The 27,538-nt window shown below is 34.6% G+C and overlaps 1 protein-coding gene across 1 annotated transcript in view; it reads right to left on the bottom strand.

Moving 5' to 3' along the window:
- Positions 1-26,415, bottom strand: part of LOC149791282 (complement C1q tumor necrosis factor-related protein 3-like) — an 84,202-nt gene extending 57,787 nt beyond the window's left edge. The window contains exon 1 of the mRNA XM_089969798.1: positions 26,219-26,415. The gene's annotated coding sequence lies outside the window, so the exon portion shown is untranslated. The remainder of the gene's footprint in view (positions 1-26,218) is intronic.
- Between the last annotated feature and the right edge of the window lie 1,123 nt (positions 26,416-27,538).

The raw sequence follows: 27,538 nt of genomic DNA, 5'->3' as shown, positions 1-27,538 counted from the left end.
AAACAATACTTGTATAGATATGAATCAATACTGGTATATATATGAATCAATATGGTATAGATATGAATCAATATGGTATAGATATGAATCAAAACTGGCATAAATATGAATCAATACTGGCATAGATATGAATCAATACAGGTATAGATATGAATCAATACTGGTATAGATACGAATCAATGTCGGCATAGATATGAATCACTATGGTATAGATATGAATCACTATGGTATAGATATGAATCAATACTGGCATAGATATGAATCAGTACTGGTATAGAGATGAATCAAAACTGGTATAGATATGAATCAGTGACAGTATAGAGATGAATCGATACTTGTAGATTTTTTAATCAATACTGATATATTGATGAATCAATAATGGTATATATATTGATCACTACTGGTATAGAGATGAATCAATACTTGCAACAAATGAATCGATACTGGTATAAAGATGAATTGATTCCGTTATTGAAGCTATATCATAAAATGCAAATTTATTAAATAATCGTAATCTTAAGTCGATATAGTTTTTTGTACGACAAATTTAGCATTATTTTTCTTCATATACGGCAAATTTAGCACAATTTTACTTCATGTACAGCAAATTTAGCACAATTTTACTTAATGTACTGCAAATTTAGCATATTGTTTGCTTCATGTACAGCAAATTTAGCATTATTTTTATTTCATATATAGCAATTGTACCTTTAATTTAATTCATGTAGGGCAAATTTAGCATTATTTTACTTCATGTACGCAAATTTAGCACAATTTTACTTCATGTACAGCAAATTTAGCACAGTTTTACTTAATGTACAGCAAATTTAGCACAATTTTACTTCATGTACAGCAAATTTAGCATTATATTTATTTCATATATAGCAATTTTACCTTTAATTTAATTCATGTAGGGCAAATTTAGCATTATTTTACTTCATGTAAGGCAAATTTAGTACAACTGTACTTCATGTACAGCAAATTTAGCATTATTTTTATTTCATATATAGCAATTTTACCTTTAATTTAACTCATGTAGGGCAAATTTAGCATTATTTTACTTCACGTACGACAAAAATAAAGCATTATTTTTATTCATTTAAGGCAAATTTAGTTTTATTTTACTTTATATTTGGAAAATGTTCTTAGATGGTTCCCTTCATAACGAGATGATCGCGTTTCAAATCAATTTAAGACGACAAAAATGATGACGGCTTTCAGTTATTCACATTAAGTTACGGGTATAGTCAGTGTAAAACGAAACTATGAGGAGAAACTGAATGGAATACGTGTTGTTGTATCAAACGCGACAATTTACCAGTGATATGTCACGTGTTTACACCGAAAATAACGTTCACCAAAATTGGACAGGTTCGTTCATGGGCTACGATGGTCATATTAAACTGCATTCAGAAGTTATCTTTTCCCACCAGAATTCGAGTTCCCATATTTATGCCGTTTACAGCTGCAAGTAACTGGGTATAAAAATAAATTCCATCTTCTAAATACCCCATAAACTTCTGTGAAAATTGTAGAATATACAGAAGTGATTTCTTTAGCAACTATTTACACTAAAATGAAATTATTTTTTTAAAATAAAGATGTCATGATGAATACTATGTCAAGAAAATATACATACAAATTTGCTTGACCTATCTGCAGTCCTGTGATTAAATTCCGCAAGCACCGTAATACTTATCGCTTACTGATTGGTTCGTATCAAGTCTGACGGCTTCTTCTGATATTCCGTACGCTTGACTACCGAATATACAAACTACATGACTGGTTTTCAATTATGATTCTAAGCGCCTCGTTGACACACATGAGACACACCAATTATGTTGTCAAAACCATCGGTCACATGTATTGGAAACACACGTATTCATGTAATGCCTTCCTTGGTCTACACTAATTATTGTTTCGACCTGAATATAATTTAAGCAATAAAATTGACAAGAGTTGGAAAAAAAGTAAATGTAAATCTTAACATACGCAAAGCACAGAGTAGACGAATCCTTAGGACAAGCCAAGCACCGAATACGCAAAAGCACAGAGTAGACGAATCCTTAGGACAAGCCAAGCACCGAATACGCTAAGCACCGAGTAGACGAATCCTTAGGACAAGCCAAGCACCGAATACACTAAGCACCGAGTAGACGAATCTTTAGGACAAGCCAAGCACCGAATACACTAAGCACCGAGTAGACGAATCCTTAGGACAAGCCAAGCACCGAATACGTAAAGCACCGAGTAGACGAATCCTTAGGACAAGCCAAGCACCGAATACACTAAGCACCGAGTAGACGAATCTTTAGGACAAGCCAAGCACCGAATACACTAAGCACCGAGTAGACGAATCCTTAGGACAAGCCAAGCACCGAATACACTAAGCATCGAGTAGACGAATCCTTAGGACAAGCCAAGCACCGAATACACTAAGCACCGAGTAGACGAATCCTTAGGACAAGCCAAGCACCGAATACGCAAAGCACAGAGTAGACGAATCCTTAGGACAAGCCAAGCACCGAATACGCAAAGCACAGAGTAGACGAATCCTTAGGACAAGCCAAGCACCGAATACGCTAAGCACAGAGTCAGCAAATCCTTAGCATACGCTAAGCTTTGAGTTAAAGAAGCCAAGTAATATTGTAGGGGGAAATACAATGGCAATTCCGAAGGAAACGTTCCCATAAACAGTACTGTAGTGGAGAAATACAATGGAAATTTATGTCACTGTAAGCTACTATAGGGAATATGAATTTTTCAGTTTAGTTGGAAATGTTGTAGAAGATATAGCAAAAATAATTTACAAAATATCTTCTTTTCTGACTCCTCTTTATGGTCTGGTTAACAGTAGTAATGGATTAATAGCTCATATTTTCAAGGGGGGGGGGGGGGCAGCTTCTCTTTCCCCAATATGCAGTCTTAGTAGATTCGCTCGAGCTGTGACTCAGATTTAGTATTTGAGAGAGACTTAAGTTGAAGGTGGGACATGACTAATTACTATCAATTTGTCTTCAGCTTAGTAGCAGTTCTCTTTTTCACAACTCTAAGCGACCCACGCGAGCACTTGTTGCGTTATGGCCAGTTTGAGAGAGAGAGAGAGAGAGAGAGAGAGAGCAGCTTACAATGTCTCCTAAAGATCACAACAATTTATATGTAGCAATATATACAACCTTTACAGTCTCGTGTAGAGGCCCCGAGTGGCCGAGTGGTCTAAAGCGCTCTCCTTTACGGATCACTGCCATCTCACCTCTGTCTGTGTGGGTTCGAGTCTCAGATTCGGCCAATGTGGGTATGTGAGAAAGTCTGCCAGCAGCTTCTCGTGGGTTGGTGGTTCTTTCCGGGGTTTTCCCAGGTTATTCCTCCACCATTAATACTACCGCCATGTATAGCCTATCGTGTGCTGAAGAATGACGTTAAACCCTACAACAACAACAACAACAATCTCGTGTAACTAGACTGACTGATTTGCTAAACTATCAATACATGCGAACATACTGTTGAAGTCATAGTGCAGCTTTGACTGAAAGGAGCGAAAACAGTACACACACTTTCTCTGTGGTAAGAGCGGTAACAGTACACAGTTTCTATGATAAAAGCGGAAACAGTACACAGGTTGTCTCTGTGATAAGAGCGGAAATAGTACACAGGCTGTCTTTGTGATAAGAATGGAAATAGTACACAGGCTGTCTCTATGATAAGAATGGAAATAGTACACAGACTGTCTCTGTGATAAGAATGGAAATAGTACACAGACTGTCTCTGTGATAAGATTGGCAACAGTACACAGTCTCTATGATTAAAGCGGAAACAGTACACAGGTTGACTCTGTGACAAGAGCGGAAATAGTACACAGGCTGTCTCTGTGATAAGAGCGGAAATATTACACAGGCTGTCTCTGTGATAAGAGCGGAAATATTACACAGGCTGTCTCTGTGATAAGAGTGGAAATATTACACAGGCTGTCTCTGTGATAAGAATGGACTTATTATTATGCACATACTTTCCCTGCCTCCACGCAATTATTTTTTAAGCTAGTTTCCAAACAAATGGCTATACCCTAACAGTGAACTAATGAAGTTGTTGGAAGGCATTGTTCTCCATTGCTGTTGTTGGAAGGCAGTGCTTTCCATCAAACTAAATCGGTAGTAATACGTGAATATGCAGCTGCAGCCGTTCATCGTCCATTCACAGGACCAACCGGTGTCAATGGATTTTAAGAATAGTATAATCTCCATGTGATTGGTATTGGTATTATATTCCTCTGCACCCTACAGAATGTGGTTTAAAATAGGTTTGTTTCAAATAGAGCGGAAGTTGTTTATACATGACACTCGGATCAAATTTTTGGAGTTTCCTAAGTGAGTTATATATAATCCAGGTTATTGTTTTGTAGGCATCACGATGATTCTAGAAGGTTATTTTCCATTAGGTAATTTTTTTTAGAAATTGCTAATTGTGACCTGGGGTCAAGTAGAGAACTATATAATCTTGTAATTGTGAGGACCTGGCCATTCGTGCTTTAACATCTATTACTTTCAAGTTATATTTTATATCTTGTAACCAGTAGTTTTGTGCTGGAATCTTTTTGTTTCAAATTATTGAATTCAATTGATCATATATATATATATATATATATATATATATATATATATATATATATATATATATATATATATATATATATATATATATATGCATGTATATACAATAATAATTATATTTATAGACATTTCACATACAACTTAGCGCAAAAGTCATTGATATGTAGTAGTTAAACAGAGATGCTCTGTGAGTGAATCGTGTAAAATGTGTACGAATTCGCGCACTTGGAGAACAGTGATGCGTGAGAACTCTCGCAAATTAAAGTACCGCATATGAAAATGTGCTTGACTAAGTATGCAATTTTTATTTATGTTTTGCGGTGAGGCAACTATTTATACATCTGGGTTCTTCAAGCATGTCATGAACGGTTGTTAAACAAAATTTGCCTGGCACATTATGCCCTGGAATAAGCATTTTGACGTATTTTGAACCTTTCATAAAGTGTGTTTCACAGCTGCGTGTGTAAAATACGGACTTCCTAGAAAACCCCAAATGTCTGATTCCCGGCTTGGTTCATTATGTTTTCGTTCAGCAAATACTAGCTTGAAATAGGGGATAGTAATGATGACAACAATTTTTAAAATTATGAAGTATATAGGATTATTGGAGCTAGGAAATTGTTAATAGAGATACCCGTGAGTGATTTTATGCCCGATAATGCTATTAAATACGAGCGAGATGCACATGTTGAATGGACAAAAATAGACAGCATGACGGCCAATCTCCCATTCAGCGGTATTTCGAAATTAAATGTAGAAATGGCAGAATACTGAGCATACTTAAAATGCAAACAATTGAAAAGTAGAATGATTTTTTTATCAATCAATTTAGCCCTGTGGATCATATACTGTAAAATCATATATCCATATCAGGGTTAAGATAAACTGAATAAATAAGGATGAAAAAATGAAATTAAGAAGTAAAGATATTTATTTGAATAACTCTGTCTCCACAAGCAGACTATGGCATTGATGGACTAAAATTCCGTATACAGCATTTTGGAACAGATAAGAAACATTGCAGGGTAGTCAGTAAACTAATGATTGAAGAAAGCAAGTTTATGTTAGCAAGAATATCCTATTTTGGAGCAGATGTATTCAAAAGATAATATCTGTGAGCTCTGGAAAATTGCAAATAACAGACACAACGATCAGTTCCCCAACATCTTAAGCTGACAAACATACCTATTTAAATGCCCCTTGAGAAGGAAGCACAGACAAATATTCATACACAGATAAGGAACAGAGTATCCTCAGAAATAATTAATAGACTGATACTTATACAACTATAGGTGACATATTTTAAAGACTTTGATTTCGTTAGAGCTCTAAAACAGTGTAGTAGGAAGAAAGATAGACATATATTGAAGTGTTAGGTAAATATTTAACTATGTCCGTTTCATCCTCCACCTCCTCTTCCCTTCTTTCGGTGGCAAAGGGTGAAATTCCCCTTAAGATAAAATCCTGGCAGCATCTTTCCTTAAATTGTACATGGGGGATAAATTTGGAATTTCTCTTGTTATGCAGAGATACATAACCAGTGAATGAAGGTGCTGATGGAACAACAAATAAACAAACAAATAAAATTAGCACAGAATCAGCAAGTGGGCAGATTTTAAATCGCTCAAGTTTATCACCTTGTGTAAAACGTTTTTAAGAAATTATAGAATAGGACAAGGTGTTGTCAATAGTTTTCCTTCTTCACTAACAACTATTACCTATATCATCTGCAGGAAGTAAAGTGTGATAGATTTTGTTGGTATTCATCCTCATTCCCATGCCGGGACTTGTTCGAGATGAGATTTTCTTTGCACGAGGAAATTGATTGTTTCTTCTGTTTTGAAGATAACGTCGTAATGTCTTCCAAGTTTAAGTTAGACATGAGATTAATTATAAGATGTTTTCAAAGCCCTCATGCTGTGCAAAACAAAGGGCCTGGTGGCTAAAGTTAGTTAAATGGAGCCACCATTAAGTGGCACAAAATAATGAATAAAACTCACTGGCAACCAACAGGTAGTCTATTTGAAAGCATTTTTGTTTTCTTGTCATCGATAAGAATTGCATAAAAAAATATATCATAACTACATCTCTATCTGTATCTGTATACTGGGAAAACAACCAGTATGTCAACATATATAAAGGGGCACCACCTACCTTCCAAAGATGGAAAACTTATCAAGTTCATATGTGTATCGATATGTATCGCACTCAAATATTTCCAGGAAAAATAATTAGTCTTTTAGAATCTAAAATAATGTGAATAAAAATTAAAATGTAACTCCAAACTGGCCACAAACAAACACTTTCCAGTGTAAAAGCCCAACTAACTAATTTCTCTACAAACAGGTTATACAGTCAAAAAAGGCGCAAAAAAGGGTCACGTGGTCACATTCCAGAACAGTGTAGAAGCTATTTAGATGTTTAAGGTCATGAATTCCAGATCTCACTATATGTATCACACAATAAAAAATAAAAAAGTTGTTTTCTTGATTCTCCAGGAACTAGGTCAGCAAAAAGATAAAAATTTATAATTTTAGGTGTTTTCGACTAAACAGTCAGGTCAAGCTAATTTCTGGAAAGTATCAAATTCCCGTAAACAAAATTACATTACTTGACATGTAATGAAATTAAAAATAAAAAGATTTTAAACTTACAAACAATTACATTAAATCAAATATAAATTAAATAAAATATACTTAACAATAGTAATTGGTCACATGATATGTGACCATCGATTTATTCTTGCGCACGTTTATTGGGTTATGTGCACACATTGAGCAAGTAGACATATAGACTTTTGCTTTGGTGCCCTGTCGAGGAAGGTGAGGGCCCGTATAAAAATGTTTAATCTCCCCCACATACACACACACACTGCTCCGGTCTTTTTTCGCGCTCATGTTTAGGTGGTTTAAGGGGGTGAAGGACCGGCTTCTACCCCAAAAAATATCCGCCTAACATATGCATTTCGTTTTTTCAAGAGTGGGAGTGACAAGCAAATAATTTGCTCGTCATATTCATCAATCTATGAGATCAGCAGAAACATTAGTTTGAAAGATTGCTTTTGTATTGATGGATGCATAATATTGTTGTTGCTGTAGTTCTAGGTTTTAACGCCATTTTTCAGCACAGGATAAGCTATACATGGCGGCCAGCATAAATGATGGAGGAAGAACCCGGGAAAACCCCGGGAAGAACCACCAACCCAAGATATGCTACTGGCAAGCTTTCTCACGCACCCACATTGGCCGAGTCCGAGACTCGAACCCACGCAGAAGTGAGATGGCAGTGATCCGTAACGGCGACCGCTTTAGACCACTCGGCCACTCGGGGTCGCATCCAAAATGCATTAATGCAAGCAGCCTAAAAATTGAATAAAGAGAGCTTCATTTATACAGGCTTCAGTTATATTCAGACTTTCTTATTTTCGTTAATCCGATCAACATGCATATGAAAAGTTCAAAACTCTTGTAATTTTGACGGGAAGTTGGTATAACCCCAGAGGCATGTGAATGTGAATAAAACTAAGTATTCAATTATGGTACTTTTTCATTTTCATGGTAATTTTTGTTTCCTTTATTAGCCGTTAAAAAATTATTCTCTCTTCATTATCTCACTTGAATTTTAAATCCAACATAAGTTACACTGGTCTTGAAAAATGTACACCTAAAACTATTCAATATCGAATGTAAATCAAACGCATGAAACAGTCCTACATCTGATCTCAATAATGCCATGATACAAATTGCCCTAGTCTATTCAACTTTAATTGTTTAACCTGTCATTCTATACAATTTTGTCAAGCTTCTAATGAAGCTCGAAGAGATGTTTCCCTATCATCTAAGACTTGTTGCGAATATCAGCATAATTATTTTATTTATTTTAAAACTTTATAGATAATAAAGATGGAATTGCAATGATAATGATATTTTTGCTATATAACTATCAATTTTAGATAATTTTATAAAATTCCTCTACGTGAGAGAAACAACAACTGAAATTGCTTAATATTTCAACTTCAAATACGAATTTCGTCTAAAAAACCCAGACCGTATTACATTTAGATGAATCATATTACAGGTCTGTGGCATGATGCCCCAGCGCTAGACATCACAAAAAAAGGTCACACTGCAGACATCATAGCAATATGACTGAAATGTTTTTAAAGCTACGTTAAAAATCCAAATCACATGCACACCCGCACACACACACACACACACACACACATTTCAATGAACTAATATGTGTATGAATATATCAGTTTTATGAATGTAGCACGTGTTTCTCAATCCTCGATCGAGACAAACATGTGCAACAAAAAAGCCTGCACGCCGCACGAGATTTGGTCTTATTCGGTTCCATTTACACCACACGAGTGCATTTCAATATTGTTATCGGGGGCGCGCCTTTAAGGAAACTGCGCATCCCTTTCGAGAGTATCGTGATACTTAATCAAAACAATCGTCAGTACTTTCCTACTTTAAGGAAATGACGGTAAAATTCAGGCTTTTTCTCGTGGTAAATAAGTAATTGGTGTGTAAAACAATGAGTAGGTTAAATAAATTACCATGTTCGGACATATACGAAATTGACAGACAGTATCAGAGAAACTCGTGCATCAAAAAAGCGTTGACAAGACACAAGTGGGCATGTGATGCAATCGTGTTTGTTTCGCTTGTTTTCTCTAATATAAATGTATATTTTTTCTTTACTGTACTAACTGATCATGATAACAAAGGATAAAAAGTCATAAATTCTGCCACAAAGTACACAATTTAAACTAAAATCATTGATATTTTTGCGATAATCGGAAACACATATCGGCCCTGAGGAGCATTAGGAGGTCCAATTTTGGGGAGAACTAATTTTTGGGAACAGAGATATAATTTAGTACCAAAATTATTACGAAGTAGTTTGCAGTGATACTTAATAACAAGGGAGCTAACTGTCAGTATCAATAATTTTGTTCTTAAATATCTACCATGCTGCCTAGCATTGCTGGTATCGTGGTCATAGTCTAGGATTAAACATCTGCATATAAAGGCGACCGTCAAGAATCGATTGAATCTGGTTTTCACGAATATTGACTGTTAATCTTTGCCAAAGTATTCACTGCTTCCCACTTAACACAAACCGCTGAATCGTGCCTTGAGGATCAAAGAGTGCAGTATTGTAAAAAGACGCAATTCAATACAATCAAGAAATAAAGACGCCATTCAATACAATCAAGAAATTTAGTTAAAGGCAAAATGAGGAAATTCACTTTAGTCACGTCTATGGAAACACAGATTTCGAATTAAGATGAAATATTCGCAAAAGTATTGCGAATATTTGAAATTAAGTTCTTTTTGAATCACTCAATTTGTCACTAATGGGTTTTGGTACCATACAAATAAATAATGAACAAATGTATTGAAAATAGATAGAGATAATTTAAGGCAAAATACAATAGAAGAGTCAAAGATGAGATATTGCAAGCGTGTCCTGCAAAATTGATTAAAATGTCTAGACGTGAAATTGACATGCAAAATGGAATAAACTCTCTGAAATTGAAACTGACCTCCATAGAAAAATGGATTCAACTCTCTGGACGTGAAACTGACATGCAGACTGGATGCAACTCTCTGGAGGTGAAACTAACCTTCATTGCAAAATAGATTCAAGTCTTTGAACGTGAATTGACTTTTGTTGTTAAATGGATTCAGCTCTCTGGAAGTGAAAATGACCTTCATTGCAAAATGGATTCAACTCTTTGGACGTGAACTGACCTTTATTGTTAAATGGATTCAACTATCTGAAAGTGACAATGACCTTTCTTGCAAGATGGATTCAACCCTTTAGACGTGAACTGACCTTTATTGCTAAATGGATTCAGTTCTCTGGAAGTGAAAATGACCTTCATTGCAAAATGGATTCAAAAATCTCTGGAAGTGAACTGACCTTCCTTGCATAACGTCTAAGTCATATAACTGAACATCGTGCCCTCCGTGTTGACACAGAAACATCAAACTTATGAGACATGACAAGGACAGAAATAAATCTAATTTTAATCAGATAATATGGCATTACGAAAGAATAAAATGGTTTCCTTTATTAATCATCACTCAAATTCTAAATAAACAAGTTCCTAAGGGCAAGAATCTGTCCTGAACTTTACGGACAAAAATTAGGAAATCTTCCAGATTGTTTCCCTCACGGAAAGCGGTTAGCTTGGAAACAAATGTTGTCGGATTTAGTACATATTCAGATTTATATTTCCCCGAATTTTATGGAAATTATCCATGCTAAGTATCATGAAGACATCGTACGTTTAGAGATTTTCACCGGAAGTTGATTAACAAAAGTTCCTTTCAGTACTGGCTGAAGTTAACGAAAACCGTTCATATTAATCAGGCGAAGCTATATAGCAGAATTCCCAGAATGAACAGCCCTGACATTAGCAGCAGGAATTCCCAGTATGATTAGCCCTAACATTAGCAGCAGGATTTCCCAGCATGACTAACCCTGACATTAGCAGCAGAAATTCCCAGTATGACCAGCCATGACATTAGCAGCAGGAATTCCCAGTTTGACCAGCCCTAACATTAGCAGCAGGGTTTCCCAGCATGACTAGCCCTGACATTAGCATCAGGAATTCTCAGTATGACCAGCCATGACATTAGCAGCAGGAATTCCCAGTTTGACCAGCCCTGATATTAGCAGCAGGAATTCGCAGCATGACTAGCCCTGACATTAGCAGCAGGGATTCCCAGTTTGACCAACCCTGACATTAGCAGCAGGAATTCCCAGTTTGACCAGCCCTGACATTAACAGAAGAAATTCTCAGTATAACCAGCCCTGACATTAGCAGCTGGAATTCACAGTATGACCAGCCCTGACATTAGCAGCAGGAATTCCCAGCATGACCAGCCCTAACATTAGCAGCAGGAATTCCCAGCATGACTAGCCCTCACATTAGCAGCATGCATTCACAGTATGACCAAGGGTTACCCGAACATCAACTTCTAGTGCTCCCGTATGCTCTCCATTGTGCCAGTGGTTTCGATTTGAATCAGATTTCCATCCAATGGACATCTGACACAGTTTGAATCAGATGTTCATCCAATGTCATCTGACACAATTTGAATCAAATTTTTATCCAATGACATCTGACACAATTGGAATCAGATTTACATCCAATGGACATCTGGATTTACATCCAGTGTACATCTTACAAAATTTGAATCAAATTTTCATCCAATGGACATCTGACACAATTTGAATCACATTTTCATCCAATGGACATCTGACACAATTGGAATCAGATTTACATCCAATGAACATCTGGATTTACATCCAGTGTACATCTTACACAATTTGAATCAAATTTTCATCAATCTGACACCATTTGAATCAGATTTACATCCGATGGACTTCTGGATTTATATCCATTGGACATCTGGATTTACATCCAGTGTACATCTTACACAATTTGAATCAAATTTTCATCAATCTGACACCATTTGAATCAGATTTACATCCATTGGACTTCTGGATTTATATCCAATGGACATCTGACACAATTTGAATCAGATTTCCATTCAATGACATCTGAAACAATTTGAATCAGATTTTCATCCAAAGGACATCTGACACAATTTGAATTAGATTTACATCCACTGGACATCTGTCACAATTTGAATCAGATTTACATCCACTGGACTTCTGGATTTACATCCGATGTGCATCTTACACAATTTGAATCAAATTTCCATCCAATGTACGTCTGACACAAATGGAATAATATTTTCATCCAGAAGACAACTGGATTTACATCCAATGGACATCGGACACAATTTGAATCAGATTTACATCCTATGGATCTCTGGATTTCCATTCAATGGACATATGGATTTCCATCCAGTGGACATCCAATATACATCTGGATTTACATCCAATGAACATCTGACACAATCTGAATCAGATTTATATCCATTGGACATCAGACACAATTTGAATTAGAGTCACATCCAAGGGACATATGACACAATATGAATCAGATTTACATCCAATGGACATCTGGATTTACATCCAATGTACATCTTACACAATTTGAATTAGATTTACATCCATTGGACATCTGACACAATTGAATTAGAGTTACATCCAATGGACATCTGACAAAATTTGAATCAGATTTACATCCAATGTACATCTGACACAATTTGAATCAAATTTCCATCCAATGTACATCTGACACAATTTGAATCAAATTTCCATCCAATGTACATCTGACACAATTTGAATCAAATTTCCATCCAATGTACATCTGACACAATTTGAATCAAATTTCCATCCTATGGACATCTGACAAAATTTGAATCAGATTTACATCCAATGGAAATCGAACGCAATTTGCATCAGATTTACATCAAATGGACATCTGACACAATTCGAATCAGATTTCCATCCAATCGATATCTGGATTTCCATTCAATGGACATCTGGATTTACATCCAACGGACATCTGACACAATTTGAATCAGATTTTATCCAATGGACATCTGGATTTACATCCAATGGACATCTGGATTTACATCCAATGTACATCTGACACAATTTGAATCAAATTTCCATCCTATGGACATCTGACAAAATTTGAATCAGATTTACATCCAATGGAAATCGAACGCAATTTGCATCAGATTTACATCAAATGGACATCTGACACAATTCGAATCAGATTTCCATCCAATCGATATCTGGATTTCCATTCAATGGACATCTGGATTTACATCCAACGGACATCTGACACAATTTGAATCAGATTTTATCCAATGGACATCTGGATTTACATCCAATGGACATCTGGATTTACATCCAATGTACATCTGGATTTACATCCAATGGACATCTGACACAATTTGTATTAGATTTACATCAAATGGACATCTAACACAATTCGAATCAGATTTTGAATCAAAGGACGTCTGACACAATTTGAATTAGAGTTACATCCAATGGACATCTGACACAATTTGAATTGGAGTTACATCCATTGGACATCTGACACAATGCAAATTCGCTAGTCGTTCTATTTTATCTCGATATACCAAATCTAAATGTCTCAACATCAGTCTAGAAGTTACTTCCTACAGAAAGAGCGATTGGTTTTTTTTTCTTCTTCAAAAACTACTTATATTCTGCTATTAAAGTTCTAGAACTCTAATCACACGAAATACTTGGCATAATTCCGCTTAGTCTTGACTTGAATTTTTTTCATTGGTAACATTGGGCAAGCCTCTGTTTCTTTTCACAAACAGATATCATACAGACTAGTTGCAATATTATACACACTAGTTGCAATATCATACAGACTAGTTACAATATCATACAGACTAGTTGCAATATCATACAGGCTAGTTGCAATATCATGCAGACTAGTTGCAATATCATACAGACTAGTTGCAATATCATACAGACTAGTTGCAATTTACTTTCTGTCTCTCGTCATCCTGATGAGTCATCAAGAAAACGTTTACATTTCTTAGATATCTTTAGTCGTATTTATTTCTTGAGTTAAATACATACGTTAACGTTTAAGTGATAAATATCAAGTGTATTGAACTGGTTAAATCTAGTCAAGATGAGATGACAAGGACAACGCATATCCTTATATACTTCAGGGCATTTAGCACAATAGGTCATTTTGCTCTTTAGGCATTTGGCACTATTGGTCATTTGGCAATTTAGGGTATTTGGCACATTGGGTCATTTCGCTATTTTGGGCATTTGGAAATTTAAGGCATTTCCAACATTTTGGACATTTCTCCACATTGAATTATTTCGCACATAGGAGCATTTCCCATATTTGGACATTCCGTATTGTTTATTCAGCATGTTTTTATTTTTCTGTGTGGACATTTGTACATATGTATGTAATGCCATGGAAACACGACACTGAAGCTTTGTTTAAGCAATATAATATGAAGAATTCTAGCCTCAGGACAATGATTGACGAAGGAATTACCAGTGATCTCTGTCATGAAATCACGCAGGAGAAAACTATTGTCCAAAATATTTGATTCTTGATGAGACACAACAATGGAAAGGAAGAATGCGCATTTCATGATTTTGGTGTGGATGTGACAGACGGAGAGGAGGAGGTATTCATGGATTAAAACATTTTTCTCGGTATAATATGTGTAAGATTTTTGCATGACTTCGTACGTAAAATGATGCATTGCATTTCTTTAACCTACCGTTCCCAGTCGACCCCGGCATTAATGGATTAGATTGACGGATTGAGACCGAACCGTGATGGCCCAATCTATCTGATATCTCTCAAAATGGTTTTCACTTGATTATGCCGATATCCCTGTATTGCGATCCTCAATTTGCGTCCCGTATACAATAGAGAATTCCAGCTCAAGTGTCAAATATCAATCATCCCTAATACAGTTCATATTTTTTGCACGAAATTTATGTATTTTTTGCCCCAGACAAGAAACGGCACGAGTGTTGAAATGCCTTGGATTCACCGCTTCCAAAGAAACGTCTCTGATTACAGTATCAAACATTAGAGCATCACTGTTATATATATATATATATATATATATATATATATATATATATATATATATATATATATATATATATATATACATACACATGCACACAATATTCTGTCATTGTCGCTTTATATTTGTTTAATAATCACGTTTTCACAGTTGTGTAACTTTGCGATATGCTAAGAGAATTTCTCATTGATATTCCTTTAGACAAATAACTTGCAGCTTGATATGGCTCAGTCCGTCTAATTGATATTTCTTTTGGCAAATAACATGTAGCTTGATATAGTTCGATTTGACAATATTTTACGCTGATATAGTTAGATGTCGTCTTACATTACTGGCATTGGTCTTCAGACTGTTTGATGGTCGTCCATGATTAGATTCGACTTGTGAAGGATAATGACCAGTGAAATAACAATGGGAAACAAATCTACAATATTTCAGAAAATGATAGATTCGTATTTATGAGGTCTTTGATAGAAATAATCATTGGCTCTTGTCGTACTTTAACAGAAGAACAAGAACACGAAGGAAAATTACACGAAGAAGACGACGATGACGATGATGATGATGATGACGACGACGATGGTGATGATGAAGACGAATAAAACTTAGAAACGATCGAATTCGAAATGACGATTTACAATTTCTTGTTTTTAGTGCTTTAATTACAGAAAATTTTGTTTCTAAAAAAAACAAAACAATGAGACCCTTAATAAATTACGAATCTACCTTCCTTTATGCCAAGTAATGGTTGGGTGATAAGCAGAAATAAAGAGGGAGATAGGGCCCAGGGTAACCTTCAAATCCAAACCAAGCGAACACAAAATTACAAAATGTTGACTTTCTAGTATATTACAATCCATGATAATTGTAACAGAGTATTCGATGTGGCAGAAAATGATCATTATGTTGATTGAGTATTATGGTCACGTGTAGTTCACTGTAACGAGAACGCTTGAGTATATGGTCACGTGTAGTTTCACTGTAACGAGAACGCTTAAGTATATGGTCACGTGTAGTTTCACTGTAACGAGAACGCTTGAGTATATGGTCACGTGTAGTTTCACTGTAACGAGAACGCTTGAGTATATGGTCACGTGTAGTTCACTGTAAAGAGAACGCTTACCCTAAGGGATAGGATGGCTGGAAAGAAAGAAAGAAAAAACACACAAAAAACCTTAAAAGGTTACAACATAGTGCACATTTTTATTTATTCTGTGTAGTAGTGTTGTTAATGGTATAAAAGGGAATTTAATAATGACATGTAAGGAATTTTGTCTCCGTTATGATTATAGATACTGCAGAAAATCAGTAGAAGTTATATATCGTGGGAAAACCGATCAAGTGTAGCAACTGGCGTAGACTTACTAAAATGTAAGATAAGTGTCTTAAAATGGAACAAGATAAACGACAGCGCAGACAGACAGACACACACACACACACAGTTGTGGCCAGGATAGTCTACTTGAAAGTATCCCCACTGGTTCAGTCCGCCTAATTTTCCCTAAATATATTAGGTCCTTAATCGAAAGACCCTAAACCCGACAGGAACATTCCTTTTCAAAACTCAAGGGAGAAGGATGAACTTTGAGACAATGATAGGCAATATGGCAGTAAGAAGATTAATTAAACTTGTATATCCCTCGTACATACAGCTGACGGAAGTTGATGTAAAACCGATAAATTGGACTCTAAAGAATCGGATTATCAAAAGCGTTTCTCAAGACGTCACCGAATGTCTAATGGAAAAACTTGTTCACAAATAGTTGTTGTTTGATGTATGCAACATTGATACTATCTGTAACAGTGTTGGTACCTAGTCAAGTCTGAAGACAGGACGCTAATTACAGATAAAAATAGATACGAAGAGTGTATTAACGTCACGTACTCACAAAACAAAATCCAGATTCGTGTCAAATGAACAAAACATAGCTACAACCAAAGATATTTGAGTGACAAAACTGCGAATGGATATACAGTTTAACAAATTACAATTCTCAATTATCCGTTTCAAAAAATTAAAAACATTTTGAACAGATAGCTTGACAAAGCAATACTATTTACTTTCAAAAAATGATTTCTTTTCAGTTAAATTTGCTTGAAATATGTAAATAATCATATAATACGCGCCTTAAACACACTTCACGTCAGCAGACTTATTGACAATTAAAACACTATACAAAATGTGAAAATTTAAATATTTACAGTAATATAAAATGTGAAAACTGAGTTATTTAGAGACCTAAAAGGAACAATGGAGTTATTTTTCGTGCATCTAGTTACAATACAAAAGCTTTACTTTTAAATTCATCCATTTTGCAGTTTAAAAAAGCTTACCTGAGAATAAATGTATGACTGTGTAAAGGCAGATTTTTACTTTAACCATGATAATATGAAGGAAAATGAAAATCATGATTGATTTAATAACAGAAACTTTGTAAAATGATTAACTATCTAATAAGGCAAAATATGCTTTTGTCAGAAACGAAAAAAAATGGAAGATCAATGCTTTGGAAAGATAAAATAGTCACTGAGGGAATAAACGAATGAATAAACTTTGATAATTAAAAAAATATTCTGTAACGAGTTTAGCTAAAGTGCATCTTGAACTGAATCGGTTGAAACCGACATGGTATGTCAATTACCATCATTATGTGGTTTCGACTACAGACAGCTAATTTAATATTTGGACTGATCCAAGTTAGCAATAAATAGTGGCGTCCAATAAATTTACCCAAACCATAATTTTAGTATTAAAATGTGGAGTAAAGATCTACATAGCTGCTGTTGACTACAGTATTAAAGACGACATAAACAGGAGGGAACTTTTTGTAGTAGAATGACGACATACAACAGGAAGGAACCTTTAGTAAGAGAAGGGCGGTAACAAAATGAAATTCATCTTACACCAATTTTAGACTTACGTCATCTGACTTCTCTCTCTCTCTCTCTCTCTCTCTCTCTCTCTCTCTCTCAATTCCTAGTTTAGTAGCTGGTGTGAGTATGTTGCCTTGCTCAATGTTTACACTAATAATTTGTTTCGTCGTGGAAAACACATTAGTAATTTGTGTTGTCTTGTGTTTAGTATATTAAATTTGCATTATTTATTAATTAGTTTTTTAATTTTTTTATTTCATTTTATGTTGTTGTAATGTAACATTGTATGCTGAACTTAACCTTGTTCAAAATAAAGTTTATGTTCTACTTGACCCGAATTATTGATTTTAAATTTTATTCTGTAAATCACTAAGATATAGCTACAACTTTCTCTGTGTGTGGGGGGTTATTATTAGGACCATTATTAATATAAGTAAATATGTTTATTTGGGTGTGGGTCAAGGCTACCTGATGTACATGCTATTGTCCATGTTATATATTATAATTTTAGTAACAGACTTTCTAATAATAACTAACATTTTATATGGTAAACATTAAGAACTTTATAGCAGGTTTTTTAGAAAATGGTAATTGTGCCGTTCGGTTAGGTAGAGAACTACATAATATTTTCACTGGAAAGAAGGATTATTCATTCTTGCATTAACATCTGGCAGAATCAAGTTATATCATTGTTGTGCAGCATTTTAATTGGGCGAAGTTAATTCAAAATTATCTTTATCGAAATATAAAGTGCTCTAAATTAATATTCTTGTACAGAGAGTCATGGATTTATAGTGAAATACAACCAAAAGAATATATTCTCGGACTGTACTATTGTGATTCAACAACAGAATGTTGGCACATCGATACTTTAAACTAATCACAGGCACTTCAGTACTTCAGCGTTGGACTTAATTTGGATTTATATTAAAATTTGTACAGAACTTTAAATTATTAGGACTTTTGTCTGTAATTATAGGACTATTTTGGGATTTAATTCGATCGTAAGTTCTTTTTTTTTTCATTTTCGGTTTGTCTTCTATGGAAATAAATTATTATTTGAATTTTACAAAGCTTGTTGCTTTTCACTCTTTTCTGTTACTTATTTCAAAAGCATAGACTCGTAACACTTGGAACACACACTCTGTTGGTGTCTACATCAGTAATTTTGCCTCAGAAAATGCTCTCCGTTAGTGTCTAGATTAGTAAATTATGAGCTAGTGGTGCCTCAGAAAACATACTCTGTCAGTGTCTACATTAGTTCTACGTTAGTGTTGCTTCAGAAAACAGACTCTGTCACTGTCTACATTAGTTCTACGTAGGTATTGCTTCAGAAAACACACTATCCGTGTCTACATTAGTTCTACGTTAGTGTTGCTTCAGAAAACATACTCTGTCAGTGTCTACATTAGAACTACGTTAGTGTTGCTTCAGAAACATATTTTGTCAGTGTCTACATTAGTACTACGTTAGTGTTGCTTCAGAAAACATACTTTGTCAGTGTTTACAATAATACTACATTAGTGTTGCTTCAGAAAACACGATCAATCAGTACCTTCATTATCAACTTGTGTGTTAACGTTGCCTCGATACGACATGCTGAAAACGATACAATTCCATTGACTTGTACAGTAATAGTGTCCAGCTAGTACTTATACAAGCAAATTTCGAAACAATGAAACCGCCTGCTAGTGACGGCACTAAAAGGTGGTTATTTTGTGTTTACGAGATGACTGAAGTGAGACAGCGGAGTGATCTCAGAATAAAGGAAGAAGCAAATTCAAAGAAAGGGGTTTGTATGCAACCAATTGAACGGTATTCAAAAGTCATCATTAACCAAATAGATTAAGACATGGATAAACACCAACTGAAGAAATAGTTGCAAAGTTTTTAAAGAAAAATTTAAATATACTTTTAAATAAAATTCCCATCAAGCACAAATCTTTTTTCGGGGTGGGGGTGAGTGCTGAAGTAACACCAAACGTAAGTTTTGCAGGGGTTGGGGCAGAATTTCTTGCTACACCACTGATTAATTTGAGAAATATTACCGATATGATAAGTTAATACTTTAATAACTCAAGATGAATATATCATTTATTTTGTTCCTTTGTTTGTAAGACGCTGTTGTTCCCTTATACCTCCTCCTCCATTAAATTGGATCATGAAACAGGGCGAAGGCAATAAAACCAGAAAAGAACGTGAGCAGCAAAGCACTTCTCTTTTTATTTCAAATATAACTTTTTCGTACTCTCGGGAGTAAACATCGGATGTACAGGGTTTTTAATAAAAGAACATCTGAGCAAGATTATGCAAAGATACATGACCACCAGTCTCAATTGGAACATCCTTTGCCCTTTCTGTTATGTCAAGTAAGTAACCTCGGATGTAATTCGCCGCAATTGAGAACTATATTTGGAACTATTTTATTTCACATGGCACAATATGGCTGGGGTAGCGCTCTACAGTTTCGTATTTTGCATAGAATTTTAAAGAAAAAGAATTTCCCCCGGCTTTCCTCACTGGTTATACTGGTTATTTAAAAAGAGCTTGTATATCTTAGATATAGTTCATGGAACCTTTAATTCCCTTTATTTTGATACATGCTTGATGGGTGTGATATGGGTTATAGAGTTACAGCTTGGCCTTACTCCAGATGTGCATCTTTCAGAAAAGTGCTAGCTCCACTTGATCATTTTCACTTCCTGAACTTCAGAGGTAAATTGTATTTTTTAAAAAACGATAACTTTTTTCACATTTTATATATTTGGTAATTCATTCATTGCACTTTCAGAAGCAGGTACTGTCCAGTCTGGCAAAATTCATTTTCTCTATTTTAATAACTACTACGAATAGTGTACTTTACACTAACTTAGGCTGATTTTTTTAGCACAATGGAGCAGTCATTTTAGTTAGCAGTGTGCTTAGATCATGTACAATTTCCAAAAGTACAGTATCCAAAGACATGTCAGTCACATTACATTAAAGTATCATAGAGGTATGCCAATATTCTTTCCAATGTGCGTGTTTTAAATTCAAACAACTTCACCGTACATTCGTCACTCTTTCAAAAGTACATACTAACTGGTGAGCGCCCCCTGTAGACTGAAAAAGTCACAATCGGACTATTGTCGGCTTTATCTTTTGTAACATGAATTAAATCCCCAAACCCATCAAATTTATGTGTATTTATACAACAATATCTAGGGTTATTTCTCGACTTAATGGAAATATCCGAGCTAAGTTCCGATTTCATCAATAGTCGCCACAAACATCCGGCTGCCAAGATACGCGAGCTGAGCGCGTAGTAACCACGCTTTCCGGACCTCTTAAAATGAAATGATAAAAACACTGTCGGCACATGGAAAAGTCCTGCATGCCATCGAAGTTTTCTTGAAAGAAAATCCAGTTACGTTGTAATTAAAAGGCATCTTTACACCATAGAAGTTTTATTACTCTTGTGACCACGCACAATGATATAGTTACAACTACGACTACCAGTTTTACCACTTGATGGTTGCTGTTATCATATTTAGAAGTGAATATTTTATTAATTTATCATCTTCTACCGTAATGATTATTTAGAACTTATTTTCAAGCCAAATATATTTCAGCTCATGTTACGGCATCACTTGTTGATAGGAATGTAGATCAAGTTATCTCCTATAAAACTACGTCTTTAAAGAAAACAACAGAACAAGTAAAACCCCAAACAATCTAACACTAATTCGTGACCATCTTAATGAAGAGTTATAAAGTTACAATACCATAGTACATGCAATATCTGATTTGAAGTAATAAAACAAACCATCCGTACCATAGGTGATGAAATTTATTTTCGAAATGTTCTCCAGTCCGGAAAAGGTGGGTGACTTGCTTTCCATTCTTGTCGCAGATATTTCGTGCTTTATTGGCAATAACGTGTTAAAAGCAAAATTACAAGATGGGGCGAATGTTCTTCTGGCTTTCGTGATGATGTTGTTGGGGTAAATTTTCTTTTTTTTTTAAATTGTATTGCCAAGAAGATCACGCTTATGTATGCAGAGCAAAATAATTGGAAGCACCTTTTTCAACTTACACCTTCATTATGACATAAAAAAATAATTAATTAACGATCATGCAGGCAAGAGTTGGACAAAAGCCGTCACACGTAGATTTATTTCTGATTCCATATAGTTGGTAGACTGAATATTCGTACTTACGCATGTAATTATAAAACATGTGCACTCTCTTTGTTCTACATTTATATTTTATCTTTTAGTTTGGTGGCCAACCCCCACCTCCACTCATCATGTCGTCAGTATATTACTATCGGCTTGAGAAAAAGGAAGAATCAAATGAATTAGTCCTCTGGATTGCAAAATTTCTTTGTTTTTACATCGAACGATTTGTCTTTTAATTTGCTTATAATTGTATTTCAAAGACTATATATGGGTGGAAAAATTATACAAAAATTGTCCAAAGAAAACACATAGAAAACAAAGCAGTTTTAAAATCTCTTGTTTCAGAAAATTTAAGCAAGCTTTTAATATATTTAAATTATCCACAAATAAATTCTTTCGGCCAACCAAGCCTTTGCAAAGAAAGGATTAAATAGTTTCAGGTACGTGCTTCAAATATACGTATTCTGTGTTGTAATGACGTGACTATATTTTATTAACAAGAGTACCTTAAAAGATATATTATAATCTTACAACGTGGTACAGAGTATAATTCTACTTCTTTTATGTATAACTTTGTTTCTTTCGTTGGGTTGTTGACCTTTCCAATCCTAAATCAATTTATATTCTAAATGCAAGCCATTCACAATAGCTGATCACGAAAAAAACCACAACAGAACTCTAAGTTATTTTGCGAAAACCAGTTCTCTTCTTTAGTGCCGGTGATCTTAACATTTGAGATATGGATCCCCAAATCAGTAGATTTCTTAAATGTCTCGAATTCATGCTGTCGTAAAATTTTGGTCATAGATGGTGGTATACGACTTAAATTTTATACGGAACCGTCTTGGAGTCATCTGAATTTTAAACTTTGAATTATTTTTTCAACCCAATAGGCATTAGGTGTCTTTCTTGCCTCAGATGTCTGTGACATTTAACGTATTACCCCCAAAACACTTTGGTATATTTCTTATCTCAAGTGCAAGCCACTCACAAAGTCTGCTTAAAGTGCGTGATAAAGAACGTTAAAGATCGTGTGATAGCCATTTTCTTCTTAGAGTCATCGTGACCTTCACTTTTAGCATTTTTGTTCCCAAAATCATGAGATGTCTTTCATTCTTAAATACAAAACCATTTGCAAGGTTTGATCGAGGTATCGGGTGTAAAAGTCAAGTCGTGTGTGGAAACTGCTTTTCGTACATTCAGTCTCTGTGTCCTTGATTTTTGAGACTGGTTTTGTACGTTCATGTGTTTACCACTCGATATATTTGTCTGCGTTTTATATGACAGATCTACTTATGGGACGTTTCTATGGCATATCTATCTCTAATATTTCTCAATTATATATTAACCTGTAAAATATTTATATTACAGATCTACCTCTAAGAATTCTCTTTTACAGAACTACCTCTAAATCATTTCTATGACCGATCCACATCTAAGTCTTTTCTATGACAGATCTACTTCTAAGATTTTTCTATGACAGATCTACCTGTAAGACTTCTCTATTACATATCTACCTGTAAGAATTCTCTTTTATAGAACTACCTCTACGACTTTTCTAGGACCGATCCACATCTAAGTCTTTTCTATTACAGATCTACCTCCAAGACTTTTCTATCAAAGGTGTACCTCTACGATTTTTCTATGGCAGATCTACCTGTAAGACTTCTCTATGACAGATCTACCTGTAAGAGTTCTCTATTACAGAACTACCTCTAAGACTTTTCTAGGACCGATCCACATCTAAGTCTTTTCTATGACATATCTACATCTAAGTCTTTTCTATGACATATCTACATCTAAGTCTTTTCTATGACATGTCTACATCTAAGTCTTTTCTATGACATATCTACCTCTAATACTTCTCTATGACATATCTGCCTTTTCGTCTGTTATATTACAGATCTACCTCTAAGACTTTTATATCACAGATCTACCTCTAAGATTTTTGTGACATATCTACCTGTAAGACTTCTCAATGACAGATCTACCTGTAAGACGTCTCTATGACTGATCTGCCTGTAAGATCTCTCTATGACAGATCGACCTCCAAGACTTCTCTGTTACATATCTATCTGTAAGACTTCTCTATGACAGATCTACCTCTAAGATTTCTCTGACAGATCTACATCTAAAACTTCTCTATGACAGATCTGCCTTTTCGTCTTCTTATTACAGATCTACCTCTAGGACTTTTCTATGGCAGATCTACCTCTAAGACTTCTCTATTACAGATCTGTCTTTACTTCTATTCTATTGCAGATCTACCTCTAAGTATTTTCTATCACAGCTTTACCTCTAAGACTTCTCGATGACAGATCTGCCTTTACTTATTTTCTATTACAGATCTACCTATAAGACTTTTCTATTACAGATGTACCTCTAAGAGTTTTGTATTTCAGATCTACCTCAACGACTTCTCTATGATATATCTACCTGTAAGACTTTTCTATGACAGATCTACCTGTAAGACTTCTCTATTACATATATTCCTCTAAGTAAACTAATATTGATGTATGCAATCAAGGTCAATGTACATTGATACATAAATGTCATCAAATACAATACAAATGAAATTTACATAATTTAATAGCTTCCAATTTCTCAACATCACAAGATGCCTTACGGCAGATATCAGCAACCATTACATGTGAAATAAAAGCATGTATTCGTTCTGCAAAATGAAAAACTTTCATTCAAATCCTGTATTTATATACATAAATTTCAACTATTCAGATACCAACATTCAGATTTTGCTAAACTCTTGGATATACGTACATATTCCAGTGATATGGTTATACAGTTTAAAAAGCCATATTTTTGTCTGTTCAAGATGGGTGTATGTCTGTATTGAATTTTCTATCAATTATTTTCGAGATAAGCAGCGGAAAAAATATATCTGTCAAAGATGTATTACTTGACAAAACGTTGTCATTTTTCTCACGTTTCTTCAGCAGTACTGTGCCTGGCTTCAAAAAAAGGGAAAAGCAAGCAAATCGCGACCCAATTTGTGAAGCCTGTGCGACTGTGGACTACAACGTTCGTGCCTTGACTTACAATATAAATGAATTTTGATAAGCTGTTTTTAATATAGTCTACTATACCTGTATTACAAGATGTATATCTTCATTTTTTTTTCCCGTGAGAGTGAGCAATCATACATATGTCAAATTTAATTTCAAGGGTTTGATTTCTCAAAATTATAAAGTGCTGTGGGATGTTACTGCGCATCAGATAAGAGGAATAAATTGTACTAATTCGCCTAGTGTAATTTAAATTTATTGTCATTAAATTTTAAAAATCTTCTAGTGATTTTTTTTGTAATTGAATTTTACATCATATATAGTTTGTAAGCTTGTTTTTTAATCCGTGAAATTCAACATGTTGATACAGTCGTTTGAAAAAAAATATGAATCACGAGCAAGTCTATTAAGCATATAATTGTTACTGATATACCCATGTTTACCACATTGTAAGTGATTACCACTGATACAATAATAAGGGCATCAACAATTAAGTGGTAGTGAGTGGTTCAATGCCAAAGATTCCATCAAAAAAATAAATAAATAATTAATTTGTGAATGAAGGAAACACTTCAATTTCGAAGAGTATTTCCATGTTCTAATTGAGATAATGTGGGCTTGACTTTCTCAATGTAATGGATAGGTCATGGTGTTTTCCAGTAGCGCTTAATGGAGGGGTGTGTGTCTTGCAATCGTTTTTGACTATCGTTTATGGCTACACGTAACTTTCTGAAATATAAATATAATCAATGCTTTTGAAGTCAGTGATACAAAGCCTCATAAAGAATACTTTGTTGACAAATTTAGACTTCAAAAAGGTTCATTTATTTGTACAGTAAGTGGTAATAATTTACTTTCCGGAACTGTTTCTTAATTATTGCCATTCATCTAAATATATGCTATATTTTGCAAGTAATTTCTTTATAAAATATATGACATGTATTTAATTCCATTTTAGAGCAGTTTTTTTATCTAATTTGTTACCTTTTTTTACTTACCAGCGTATTCTCTTGCGTTGCAATGTAAGGTTCCATCCAGAGCTGTATTTTTAAAGTATTCCTTCGAGAGAAATAACCTGTTTCCCTGAAGTGATTCTTGGCGTCTAATTCCGGCACGGCATCACAAACCGATCTGGAGGTAGAAAAGCTGCCCTAACATTGACTGTCAATATTTAATGCAATAAAAACAAGCTGGATTGTTCCTGAAAAAGCGTCGCTTGCTGATTACTTAGATCAATACTACCATCTTATTACTCGTAAAGGAGAAGTCAATTGAATTTCTATTGCAATTAGCTTTACCACACTCAATGATTAAGTTGACCCGATCAGAGACCCAAATTAATATTATTCCACGAGTGTCAGGTGGCAAATAAATACGTCCTCCAGCACTATGTTTCATCACTGAATATTACGCATTAGGTTTCATATAACATGCAGTAAAACTGGTAAGCTACAATGTATTTTCCTAAACATTCTGTAGTGATTTCCTGTTATAGTTGACGTGACTCACAAGCAATGAATATATGCAATTTCTAATGTTATATTACAACATCCAATCAAGACCCCGCCTCCCATGTTGTACTCCTCGGAAAACCATAATTTGTCCATTACACTGGGAAAGCCAAGTAAGCACACAGAAACTCAGTTAGAACATAGCTCTTTCACAAATTTTCAAACATGAAAAAGACAAAATAATGGATATTTTTTATGTTTTAGCCTAATTCTGATTGAACGAATGAAACTTGCAGTTCAGAGTTGTTCGTGCCAAATTTGGTTCAACCTCTTTTTTAAAAATGTGTGTCATATTCAGTGTTATCTGAATGATTTATGCCATATTTAATATTATCGGATTGATTTATGCCATAGTTCATATTATCGGATTGATTTATGCCATATTTAATATTATCGGATTGATTTATGCCATAGTTCATATTATCGGATTGATTTATGCCATATTTAATATTATAGGATTGATTTATGCCATAGTTCATATTATCGGATTGATTTATGCCATATTTAATATTATCGGATTGATTTATGCCATAGTTCATATTATCGGATTGATTTATGCCATAGTTCATATTATCGGATTGATTTATGCCATAGTTCATATTATATGAACAATATAGTTATTTATCTGTATTTAAAAGTACTGCAGTATTATGATCTCGTCTTATGATGGCGAAAATGTAAACATAGAAATCGAAATCGTGCTCAAATTCGAACAATGACCTTCAGCACCGAACTCTAAGTGACATCAAAACAAATTTATAAAATATCACTTACGTCAAATAGTTTTGATATACATTAATGATACTA

The sequence above is a fragment of the Sinohyriopsis cumingii genome, chromosome 9 (assembly GCF_028554795.1).
Source record: "Sinohyriopsis cumingii isolate HCF-2022 chromosome 9, ASM2855479v2, whole genome shotgun sequence".
In the NCBI taxonomy this organism is placed as follows: Eukaryota; Metazoa; Mollusca; class Bivalvia; order Unionida; family Unionidae; genus Sinohyriopsis; species Sinohyriopsis cumingii.
Note: the sequence above shows the minus strand (reverse complement) of the source record. Positions and strands in the feature narration are given on the sequence as shown.